The 12447-nt window shown below is 40.5% G+C and overlaps 1 protein-coding gene across 13 annotated transcripts in view; it reads left to right on the top strand.

Moving 5' to 3' along the window:
- Positions 1–12447, top strand: part of LOC118391984 (receptor-type tyrosine-protein phosphatase delta-like) — a 377633-nt gene that overhangs the window by 51564 nt on the left and 313622 nt on the right. For all 13 annotated transcript variants that reach the window (XM_052459507.1, XM_052459505.1, XM_052459506.1 and 10 more), the window contains exon 3: positions 7631–7678. The gene's annotated coding sequence lies outside the window, so the exon portion shown is untranslated. The remainder of the gene's footprint in view (positions 1–7630; positions 7679–12447) is intronic.

The raw sequence follows: 12447 nt of genomic DNA, 5'->3' as shown, positions 1-12447 counted from the left end.
GCCACTAGGAGTGCCGCTTCTGGATGAGCATTTTCTTGTTTGCTTATGACCTTATACAGTTCATTGAGTGCGGTCTTAGTGCCATGCTTTGGTTTGTGGTGGTGATGTGGACACCAAGGAGTTTGAAGCTCTCGACTCGCTCCACTACAGCCCCATCAATGTGAATGGGAGCGTGCTCAGTCCTCCTTGCCTTGTAGTCCACAATTAGCTCTTTTGTCTTGATCACATTGAGGGAGAGGTTGTTGATCCCCACCGGTGCGGGGAGATCCTTCGCGTCCGACTCATCAAAGAAAAATCCTCGTCCAGTTCGAGGTGAGTTATCGCTGTTCTAATGTCATAGGAAATTATGGATGAAACATTAAGTACAAAAACCATCAAAAACAGAGTAAAAAAAACACACAAAGTAGCACAATTATTCAGGAGCCCGTTAAACGACGGCCATCCCCTCCAGGATGAGTGTTAACTCTATTTTGTCTGGCACTTGTTCATTTTATTTTTTGAAGGGCTTTCAATTTATTGATTGAATACTCTTATAATATAGAGCACTTGTATTTTTGGCACTTCCAATCTTATCGAGTATCTCGAAGAAGGTATCTGTATTTTGTTTGCAAAAATCACAGCTTGTAAAAGCAAGTCTGTTTGACATTATCCCCAGATCTGTGTCTGAATCTCATTTTAGTAACTGCACGTTCACTCTCTCACACACACACACACACACACACACACACACACACACACACACACACACACACACACACACACACACACACACACACACACACACACACACACACACACACACACACAGAGTCCCCCAACAGTCCAACGACTCATCTCCCACACTCCCAGGCTCCAAAACAGCCACAGCTGTCCCAACGTGACATCATCACGGTCCAGAGTGTCCGTAGTTGTTGGACCGGCTCCAGACGGAGCACATTCAGCCAACGCCTCGCCAGCGTGTCACTCAGAGCCCCAGACAGGCAGGACAGTGAGTGTGATAGCCCAGGGATGGGAGTCGCGAGCAGAGAAGAGAGGGAGGAGGTAGTGGGAGATTGACAAGGCCCCTGCCACCTATAGGGGATTAAAGTGTCTGAGGAGATGAGCCTAGGGGTTGGCTCAAGGGGCCTAGGGGTCTCAGTCTGATCAGTTCAGTCTAGAATTAACAGCCTAGGCCAGTAGAACATGTCATTAGCAACTGGCATCACCTTAAGCATTGGGTTTAATGACAGAGTCAGTTGAAGTCTCTAAATTTCCTTTCTAAGGACTAAACTAATTCTAACTAATTATTAACCACCTAGTTTATCTTTTATATTACCTTGAGTATGACTTATTATGTGTATATCACCTGAAAGTGTTTGGCAAGTAACCGACATGTCTGTAGTTCAAATCCCAGAGCCGACAAGGTGAAAAATATGTTGATGTGCCCTTGTGCAAGGTACTTAAACCTAACTGCTCCAGGGTCGCCGTTGATAATGGCTGATGCCTGGTTCTGACCCCATTCTCCGAGGGTGTCTCAGAGGGAGTCGGGATATGCAAAAACACATTTCCAAATCACACATGCTTAAAGTAGGACAAATAAAAGCACCCACCAAATAATTATTTCATAATTACATCAAACAATAGCTGCTCTACTTGAAAATGACTTGATTAGTGAACCTGTTGACTTCGAACTGCCTCAACTTCCTCATTGTCCAATGAACTCAATAAGATGCAAAGTAACCCAGTGCTATACTGTGATAGAAAGGGTTCATCATGTTGAAAGTGCATAAGCAGCATATGCAATAGGACTAACAAGCTGGCCTCAGTCAAATATTAGACAACACACTTGATCTCTTGAACGTCAGAATATATTGCCTGAATAAATCTAAAGATGTGGCTGACATGCAGCATATCACCCTCCATAAAATACCTGCCGCTGATCAAGGTAGAAGGATCATGACTTTTCCCAGAGTTGGCTTGGTAGCGAGGCCACTTCAGTGTGACAGACATTTCCAATTAAAATGGGTAAATAACTTTTGGATTCATCTATTCCACCTGGCCCAAGATTTATCAGTCCATCTTCCTTTAAATCCGCTCACCCCCAAAATGGGAATATCACAGATTTGGATTCCTCGGTAAAATGTATTCCGCGCTCCAATATCCTGCCTCCATTTTAATCTCTCCTACTTCTCAGTGGTCTGACACAAGGCCACCCAACATGGGTCCTAAAAACACTTATATTACAAACAATACAACAAGACAGACAGCTAAAGCAATGTCCTCAACCTCTGTTTCTGCCCCTTATATTTGTTTTTGTAAACTGTGGTTGGTTTGCCAAATGTAACCTTCAATACTTTTCTTTTTTTGCTGTAGTAGCCTTCCATGGCTCACTTTGGGTGGAAACCAAGATTGAGAAGTGCTCAATATTATCATAAACATATTCTCATAAACCACAAGCCTGTATGTCCCTGTATCAACTCCCCAACCATTAGTTTTTGTGAGGACAAATTGCTAGCTTCAGCCAAAATTCAAGAAACAAATTATGATAGCAGGGTGGAACTTTTGAACAAACTCCTGTTTTGGGGGTAAATCAATGACGTGACTCATTAACGTGATGAATGGCCACAAAATTCCCAGGTTCCCTGCATCGAAGGACCCCCTGGCATCCCTCTTGTGGGCCATTCCGGGTGAAAGCAGAGCATTCAAAACGTGCTGCCCCTCGGTGCTGAGGCAAGCAGCTCCGCCAGCAAAATGTTCCTTTTTTCAACTCCAGAGGCTCCATGGACCCATTCTACTGTTAACATAAAATCGTTGAATTTAGCTGTGGATTCAGGCACTCTCTAAATTTGAGAAGGTACAAAGAGAGGGGAGAATGGGGTGTGTGTGTGTGGGGGGGGGGGGTCATCGTTTTAAACTAAACTAAATAGGCTCCATTATTATTCAGTAGTGAGTAATTACACTTAAAGTTGACAACACTCGCAGGCTTCAAATCCATCTTGTTGACCGTGAAGGCAACTAATTAAGTGGAATTATAGTTTATAATGGTGGGGATCAATAGGAACGATTTGGACGATGCATCATTGTCAGGCCGGGACTCAAGGAGATACGTTTTGCTGTGCGGTGTGAGATAAAGCAGTCGGTAGTGACGTTTTTGTTATTGTTGTTGCATTATGTGCCGTCTGAAACTGTACGCAGACACAGTAGTCTCAGATCTGCAGGAACAGAGCAGATGACTTCACAGTGCACATATTTGTAGGCGTGTTTGATTGTGTGACTCCCGGTCTATCGTAAACCCTATGGATGCAACCTATGATATAGTGCAGGGTTCCTCAGCTGGCGGCCCGCCAAGTTTTCTGAGCAAAAAATGTATTATGCTGGACATAATAGACTGAAGAAACACCAGGAAATCGACTCCAAGTGATTGTAATTGAAGAAATCTATTGTTTAATTGAAGAAAGTATTCCCACGCAAAATAGAGACAGGTGATCGTATACAAATATAAGCATGGCTTGAAATGATTATGTTTTAGTCAAACATTATACATGTTTGGACTTCTTGTAGTCAATTTGCAGTCTACGTTTTGGCCGACCGACCATCCGCTCAAGAAAAAATTGGCCCTCGGCTGAATCTAATGGATGATCCCTGATATAGTGTCATTTTATGGACCAATCAAGCATCATCATCATTCATGATCAACATCACTATTGTCAGCATTCCAAAGGGACAAATCATGTTTACACTGTAAAAGATTGTAGGTTCATTTTCAAAGCTTACTTACAGGTACACTCCATTGGCCAAACTGAGGCCCTATACTAAGATTTATGTTTGTAAACAAAGTATTGGCATAGACATTTGCCAGGGGCCGCCCAGCTGTTTACGAACTGTGGGCGGAAACAGAGATTGAAGGACGACTGCACCATTCAAAGACATTGTTACCTATTGACTACTAAATGACACCACAAAAGAAACGTGTGTGTGCGAAATGTGTCAAACATTTCTCAAAGATGAGCAAACAAGCAAACTACCAGATGGCGAATTCAGTCGACTGATTGTACAACAATGGCTCTGGCTTACAACAAAAGAGTGATGGCTGAATTACAGTGTAATGAGTAGAACATCCGAGACTCCCTTTGCAACCTGAAGCAATTATCACATTCAGCTGTTGCTTACACTATATTGACTTCTTTCTTGTTTCAAGATAGCTCCTACATCTGATCCACAACACCTTGGGCTGTATAAATGCTAACTGGCCACAAAAAGCCACTTTTTTAAAATCTGTAACGCAACAAAAAACTGTGTGTGTGGGGGTGTGTGCATTGTCACACACTCCAAATAAGCAGACATATAACAGGATTCTTTATGTTTACATGAGCTGGAGCTGCGGTCAAATACATACCGTCACCTCTGCAATGTGTGGGTGTGCAGACTGACTCACGATGCCAAGCTGATTGAAGGGTGCTGACAATTTAGTGCCTTGAGCCCAGGCAGCCTTTCCCAGCAGATTAAGATTATACAGAGAAGTGTCAGAAAATAGTGGCCACTAGGATTTACTATTTCTTTCCCAGTTTTCCGTTTTTTTTAAATATCAAATATAACATTTCCATCACACTACCAGAAGGCAATCAGTGTTGTTGCACTAATACCAAAGCAATCAATGATGTTTTCCCAGTATAACACTGATTAAGTAATCGGCATATAAATTACATTTTTTGTTACATACCGATACCAGTGTTTGGTATCGGTATGTCCACGTGTTTGGATTGAATTAGGCCCTTTGTATGCCAACACATTTCAAATGAGTTTACTAAAGCTTAAGTGTGATGTGACATTTAATTTACCTCTTCATTTCTACTTCAAATAAAGAAGCATGGTGATACAAACATCTCGGCATATATGAAAGGCTAAACAACTCTATTTGAACCTGACAAGAATAGTTTAGCATGCATATTATCTAGTCTATATGAAGCTCAACTTAAAGTTGAAGAAATTCATTTTACCTCGCGAAACTCTCGCCACAGGCTTACATCAGCGTATCATCGTCCTGTCCTCGAGAAAAAGTACCTCAGTAGTTATCTAATTAACTGTAATTATACTAGGCCATTCTCAGAATCGATTAAAATGAGACCACTTTGAGAACACTTATCAGACAAGAGTCCTTCCCTCCCTGCCACTCTGAATTGAATGGACTTGATGGGACAGTTTCTATGGAGACCAACAACAAGGGCAATTCAGGCGAAGTTCATTTTAGTGGCGAGGTGCTATTGAGGTAAGGTTAAAAGTCTTTGGTACAGTACAATATGATGACAGCGGAAGGCTGAAAAATAGTTGCAGTTGTGGAGGCTAAAGAATGACATAAAAAGGATGGAGAGGATTCCCATCGATCAAATACATCATTTTTTTATATGTCCAAACTAGCATATCATGTAGAATGCTGCACAATACATTGGTTCACTCTATGTAGTATGCTAGTGTGGACACAGGAATAGAACCCAGAAGTAAATAAATAGTACAAATAGTATAAATGATCAAGTAAAGCTAACATACCCAATACAGCGTGAGCTCACAGAGACAACGCTGTGTACTTCCCTACCGGATTTTTGATTCTCCCATTTCCATTACCTTAAGCCCCGTAATCTTGATGTTTTGACGGGGAGGGAGATTGCATTGGAGGGCATCACGTTCAAACAGGGCAGCTTAGTCTGGTACAGTATAGTAACGTGCAGCACACACCACCACTTTGCTTTTCCAGATATGAAGTTATAGGATTCTGCACCTGGCAAAAGAGAGGAGTCGATGGAGTAAACGCCTTATATGAGTAATTACTGTCTAATGAATGGAGGGTGGCAGTTCAGTTAATATCTGCCAGTGAAAGGATGTTTGAGATTCTGCAAAGCTGCTATAGGTGAGCCCACAGGTAAAAAGGTCTTACAGATGTGATCTCACTGGACAATACTGCTGTAAAACTAAGCAAGGTGATTTATATGATGAATTGTGTACACGTTTACAGTATTTACATTATAATCAGTAAATGTACAGTATAAAACAGTATACATTTGAGGTAGAAGTCATCAGTCAAGCATCCAGAGTTTACACTTCATATTAATCACTGTACTTGCCTACCATTCCAAACTGACATAACCCTGTGGAAGCTCATTGCTTACCATTCCAAACTGATGTAACCCTGTGGAAGCTCATTGCTTACCATTCCAAACTGACGTAACCCTGTGGAAGCTCATTGCTTACCATTCCAAACTGACGTAACCCTGTGGAAGCTCATTGCTTACCATTCCAAACTGATGTAACCCTGTGGAAGCACATTACTTACCATTCCAAACTGATGTAACCCTGTGGAAGCACATTGCTTACCATTCCAAACTGACATAACCCTGTGGAAGCTCATTGCTTACCATTCCCTGTGGAAGCTCATTGCTTACCATTCCAAACTGATGTAACCCTGTGGAAGCTCATTGCTTACCATTCCAAACTGATGTAACCCTGTGGAAGCACATTGCTTACCATTCCAAACTGATGTAACCCTGTGGAAGCACATTGCTTACCATTCCAAACTGATGTAACCCTGTGGAAGCTCATTGCTTACCATTCAAAACTGATGTAACCCTGTGGAAGCACATTGCTTACCATTCCAAACTGATGTAACCCTGTGGAAGCTCATTGCTTACCATTCCAAACTGATGTAACCCTGTGGAAGCACATTGCTTACCATTCCAAACTGATGTAACCCTGTGGAAGCTCATTGCTTACCATTCCAAACTGATGTAACCCTGTGGAAGCACATTGCTTACCTTATACTTGATGGGAAAAGAACCAAAAGAAAAGGTGCACCTCCCTATGGTTAGTCAGAGCGCGTCACACTCCAGTGTATTACGGAGCTGAATCGATATCTGAATTTTAACGCAGCGGTGGCATCTGATGCGTCTGCCTCCAGGGCCTGAATTTTCTCTATCTCTCTCTCTCTAATGATTAACAATGAGGTAGATAACAAAGTAGTATTTGACAGTCAAACTGATTCGGTTATGTTTGAGTGGCCCTTGGGTTCAGACAGTCTTTTAACACGAGACTCACTCAAACTCGATCAATTCTTGCTATCTTTGTCCATCTTCAAGGCTACCTGCTAGTGTTGGCCTGGGCTCACCGATACCATGAATAGGTTGTTGTCGGTGTTTGGAAGGGAATTGTATTCTTGTTCTTTGTCCTTCAGACACAGCCTTTCAGACACAATATTAAGGGTGTACTTTCCCTGAACTCTGTCTATTCAGTGTTTTCCCATGACTATGACCATGCATTTTTCAGGTGTGGACTTCATGTTGCGTTCCCTCTTTCTGGTTTGATAAGTTTATCAGAGTTTGTTGATTGAATATCTCTTGAGAACTGGCTTCACAGGTGCTACCAACGTACAAAATGGTCGAGCATCTAACACACTATCAACATGCTATCACGAGCTGAGTGAAGCATCTGGCACTGTGTACTGTAGTTCTAGTTACATTTTCCAATTTGGTCTCTGGATCGCTCGGGTGCTTTAGTCTTCATTAAGGAGAGTTCCTTGTTGATCAATCACTGTCGCTTGGGCTTCTCTGTAATTGTGGGCTTCCTTAATCATGACGGACGTCTCATCCTCTTCATTGTCACACAGGTCTCAGGAGAGAGAATGTTCCATGACTTTCACACCTTCAACCTCAAGGTAAGCCTCCATGCTTTATAACTCCAGATTGGTTTCGGGATGTTGCTCTATCAGTCTACAGTTGATATAAAGGACTGTGGGTTTGATTCTGTAATAGCTGCCTGTCTATCGAATGTACACAAGGAGGACAGACATTGTGTGTAGACATTGACACATGTCTACGCGGTATCACAGTGCAACGCGCTATGTTTACTGGGATGTGACAACTCATTCTGACAACACAAAAGTGACATGAATGTAAAACAGCACACTGTCGCAATACCAAGATAGCTACAATGCAGTACTGACATACACAACAGACTACATTTAACCTGCCACATAAATGCAATGTCTTATTTGTCCACCTGTGCACACACCTGTCTGATTGTGAAAACTGGAAGTGTCTTCCTGTGGTAGGGAGTGGTTATGTTGTTACAGTCATGAAAACCATTACTAAGGGAAATGAGCTACTGTGTAAATACTGCAATGCAGGTTTGATTGAGTTTATCCTGCTAACATAGTTTGGTAGATGAACACAGACATGAAGAAGACAGTGGCATTGTGGGTAAATTGTAGATAATATAAGACTTTGTATTGTACGGACTTGTCTTTTCCAAAAGTCTAATATTACACTGACACACTGAATCGTATTCAAACGAGAATGTTAACTGGCTGACGGATAATATCATAGGTTACTATTTATACTGCAAAATGAGCAAGAAGGCAAATTGTAATTTATATGAAGAAAAATCCCATTGTATTGAAAATGCCATTCCATTTTCAAACTATGATAAAGTAACACTCATTTGATATGGTTGACTGCCAGCCGAATTCATTATTTTTGTTGCAGAGTTCGACACACATTTGATTTCCTTAGTCTTTAAATTGACAATTATATGTGAGGCCTTACTCTTGAGAAATCCAGAATGTCTCATTTTACTCACTGGCTTATGAGTTAACATTGAGACTCATCCTATTCATTTTGACAACATATTGACAGACATGTCAATGACCTACAGGTACATTCTATGACACATAGACAATGAGTAACCAAATATATCTGCAATATGAACGAAACAATGAAGTTGTCTGTGTCAAAAGTACAGTCTGTTAGTGAACTGATGAAGCTTCAACATTGACCTAAGGGGAGCGATAACAAGGTGTTGTGTGATATTTCCCTAGGTTCTTATTTGACAGCAGTCCTGTATGTAGTATAGTATTAACTATGGCATGTTTGAATGAGACAGTCCTCAAGTGTGGATGGATTAACTGTAAACACATTTGTGCACAAAATTTGAGAGACATTTCTGGGATTTTCTTTATTACAGCTTAGAAAACATGGGACCAACACTTTACATATCACATTTATATTTTTGTTCAGTGTATATACTGAGTATACACAACATTAAGAACCATGGCATTGACTGACCAAGTGAATCCAGGTCTGGTGGTTTGGAGATGACATAGCCTAATACAGACAGAAGCATGTCTGTTCTACGAAGTATATTCCCATGTAAATGTATTCTCAAATACGACATTTTCTCTGTTATGCGGTGTACACTGACCTGACATGCATGATTGTTGATGACACTCCGATGTTTAGATGAATGGAATTAAATGGTAGTGGTGGCAGTGGTGTAAAGTACTTAAGTAAAAATATTTTAACGTACTACTTAAGTCGTTTTTTGGGTATCTATCTGTACTTTACTATTTATATTTTGACAATGTTTACTTTTTCTCCACCACATTCCTCAAGAAAATAATGTACTTTTTACTCCATACATTTTCCCTGACACCCAAAGGTACTTGTTACATTTTGAATGCTTAGCAGGATAGGAAAATGGTCCAATTCAAGCACTTCTCAAGAAAACATCCCTGGTCATCCCTATTGCCTCTGAAATGAAATGATGTCTGAGAATTGAAGTGTGCCCCTGGCTAACTGTAAATAAAAAATACAAATAAGACAATTATTCCTTCTGGTTTGCCTAATATAAGGAATGTGAAATGATTTATACTTTCACTTTGTCTTTTGATAGTATATTTGAGCAATTCCATTTACTTTTGATACTTAAGTATATTTAAAACCAAATACTTTTAGACTTTTACTCAAGTAGTATTTTACTGGGTGACTTTCACTGTTATTTGAGTCATTTTCTATTAAGGTATCTTTACTTTTACTCAAATATGAAAATGGGGTAATTTTTTAAATAGTCTATAATGCAAACCACAGCAGCGCTCAACTCAGACAGTGGTGTGAAGCCGACTCCAGCTGCTGGCAAAGTCATTCAAAGCCTATATACTTTGTCACCCAGGATGTAACTTTCCAGTCATACTATTTTTGACAGATAATGTTGTTATTAAAACAAAATGAGACAACCTCATAGTAGAATAGTTGACCTATTTACCTCGTCGGTTTGTGTGTTCTATGTGAGAAAACTCTTCCTCTTGAGGCGCATTCAAGTCGCGAGAGCCATAGGAGAGAAACATGTACTCTGACAAGCAGTCAATGCACAGCTATTAATGCAATCGCAGGAAAACACTTTTGAAAGCAGTTTTGGCCTTTGTTAAAAAAGAGGGGAATCACAGTTTTACATTACTACCAGGTTTATTTCCCTACTACTTCAGTTTACAACTGGATTTTCAAGCATGTTTTAGGTGTAGCTGTGTAACAGAGGCTTTTATTAAAGTGACAATATCGAAGCCAGTGGCCATCAAAGGTGAACATTTGTCCACTGAAGTCGGTTACGACACCAAACTGCAGTCAGGTCAAGGTGAGGACGACGAGCACGCAAATGAGCTTCCCTGAGATGGTTTCTGACAGTTTCTGCAGAAATTCTTTGGTTGTGCAAACCCACAGTTTCGTCAGCTGTTCTGTTCTGGTGGCTGGTCTCAGACGATCCTGCCGGCGTGGTTACACGTGGTCTGTGGTTGTGAGGCCGGTTGGACATACTGTCACATTCTCTAAAACGACGTTGGAGGCAGTTTATGGTTGAGAAATGAACATTCAATTCTCTGGCAGCAGCTCTGGTGGATATTCCTGCAGGCAGCATACCAATTGCACGCTCCCTCAAAACTTGAGGGCATTGTGTTGTTTGACAAAACGACACATTTTAGAGTGGCTTTTTATTTTCCCGCAGCACAAGGTGCACCTGTGTAATGATCATGCTGTTTAATCAGTTTCTTGATATGTTACGTGTTAGTTTGATGGATTATTTTAAGCAAAGGATAAATGTTCACTAACAAGGATGTAAACACATTTGTGCACTACATTTGAGAGAAATCAGCTTTTTGTGCTTCTCGAACATTTCTGGCACCTTTTATTAATTTTATTCCAACATTTTATATGTTGCGTTTATATTTCTGTTCTGTGAATATTTTAACAATATATCAGATGATTTCCTGCGGTTTTCCATACATTTTCCACTGTTATCTGTATGACTATATAATCTCATATAAGTCTTTCTGTTCCATCTCATTTCACAGCACCACAGTCCAGTGCCCTCATAATGGTCCCCTTCGCCAGCCTCCGCAATTTTCCCCTACACTATTTATGCAGCGTGACAGGAAAAGCACAACATAATCAGCCTCTGAATTTGTATTTAATGATAGGGCATAATGATTTGGATACTTATTCATTCATTCAACCCCTTACCCACACACAATCTCACTCTGGTGTGGGCACATGCACACGCCCCAATCCCATAGCCTCGTTTTGATCAATTTCGCTCCCTCAAATCTGTCTGCATCTACATTTTAGCCGACCGCGCTTGCTCCCACCAATCCGTTTCTGACAAATGACCTCTCCGCAGCCAATTTTTTCACCATGCTCACACACTGTTGTTGACACATTGTAGCAAATAGGCTTATTTTGACTTCACATCAAAGAAACATTATGATGAAATATGGGCATTTTCTCTTTTTATATATTTTTATTACAGTGGCCCTCCTCCTTTTTCTATTCTACCCCACGAAAGGTCATTAGCAACGACACAACGAAACTAAGATGGAATTACAATTTTGCATGCGTCGGGCCAAACAGCTCCCTGTGAAAATGATATGTGAAATTGGAGCCCAAGACTAAAGTTTGCACCAAACAGTGTCAGTTTCTGAGGTGTATGGCTACTGAGTCCATGGTCATTTGTATGCATTAAGTAATGAGCTTTTAAAAGAGAGGCCTATTTGAAAGATGTTCCATGACACATGACACATGCTACTATCTCTGGTGTCTTGATTTTGTGGCCACTCTGATAACAAAGCGGAATAGGTAATACACTGAATGACAATGGTTTATAGGGATAAGGTGTATATACAAATGTACAAATTAACAATAATCACATTTAATCATGAAGCAATTGAGAGCATTGATTTAATCGTGAAGCAATTGTATTATAAATTGCCCCTTGATTACTATTAATACTTAATTAATTAATATTTCCCATGCATAAAACTTCAGGAAATAGTGATACATTGAGTGTCTTTTTACCAGATAACTTTCTTCCCAAATGTAAGTAATTCTCCCCAACAAGTCCTAATATGCCACGTGCCCCCCATATAAATCACACTCCTATCAGTTAGTGTCCTTTAAATGAGAGCACTTACAATAATAGTTCTCGTTGGTTTATAATAATCCAGAAGCCTCCTGTTTTTGATTTATGTCTTTCAGCAAAATGCTTAATGTCTTTCTTGGTGTCCCGTCATTGGTCTTTCTCATTGCTCTCAGCGTATGTATATGTTATTGATAGAGCTATGAGTGATGACGAAACAAATCCCCATTGTGTCGCTGGGAGATG

This window comes from Oncorhynchus keta, chromosome 13 (assembly GCF_023373465.1).
Source record: "Oncorhynchus keta strain PuntledgeMale-10-30-2019 chromosome 13, Oket_V2, whole genome shotgun sequence".
NCBI classification, from domain to species: Eukaryota; Metazoa; Chordata; class Actinopteri; order Salmoniformes; family Salmonidae; genus Oncorhynchus; species Oncorhynchus keta.
The sequence above is the reverse complement of the archived record's forward strand: the minus strand, read 5'-3'. Positions and strand labels throughout refer to the sequence as shown.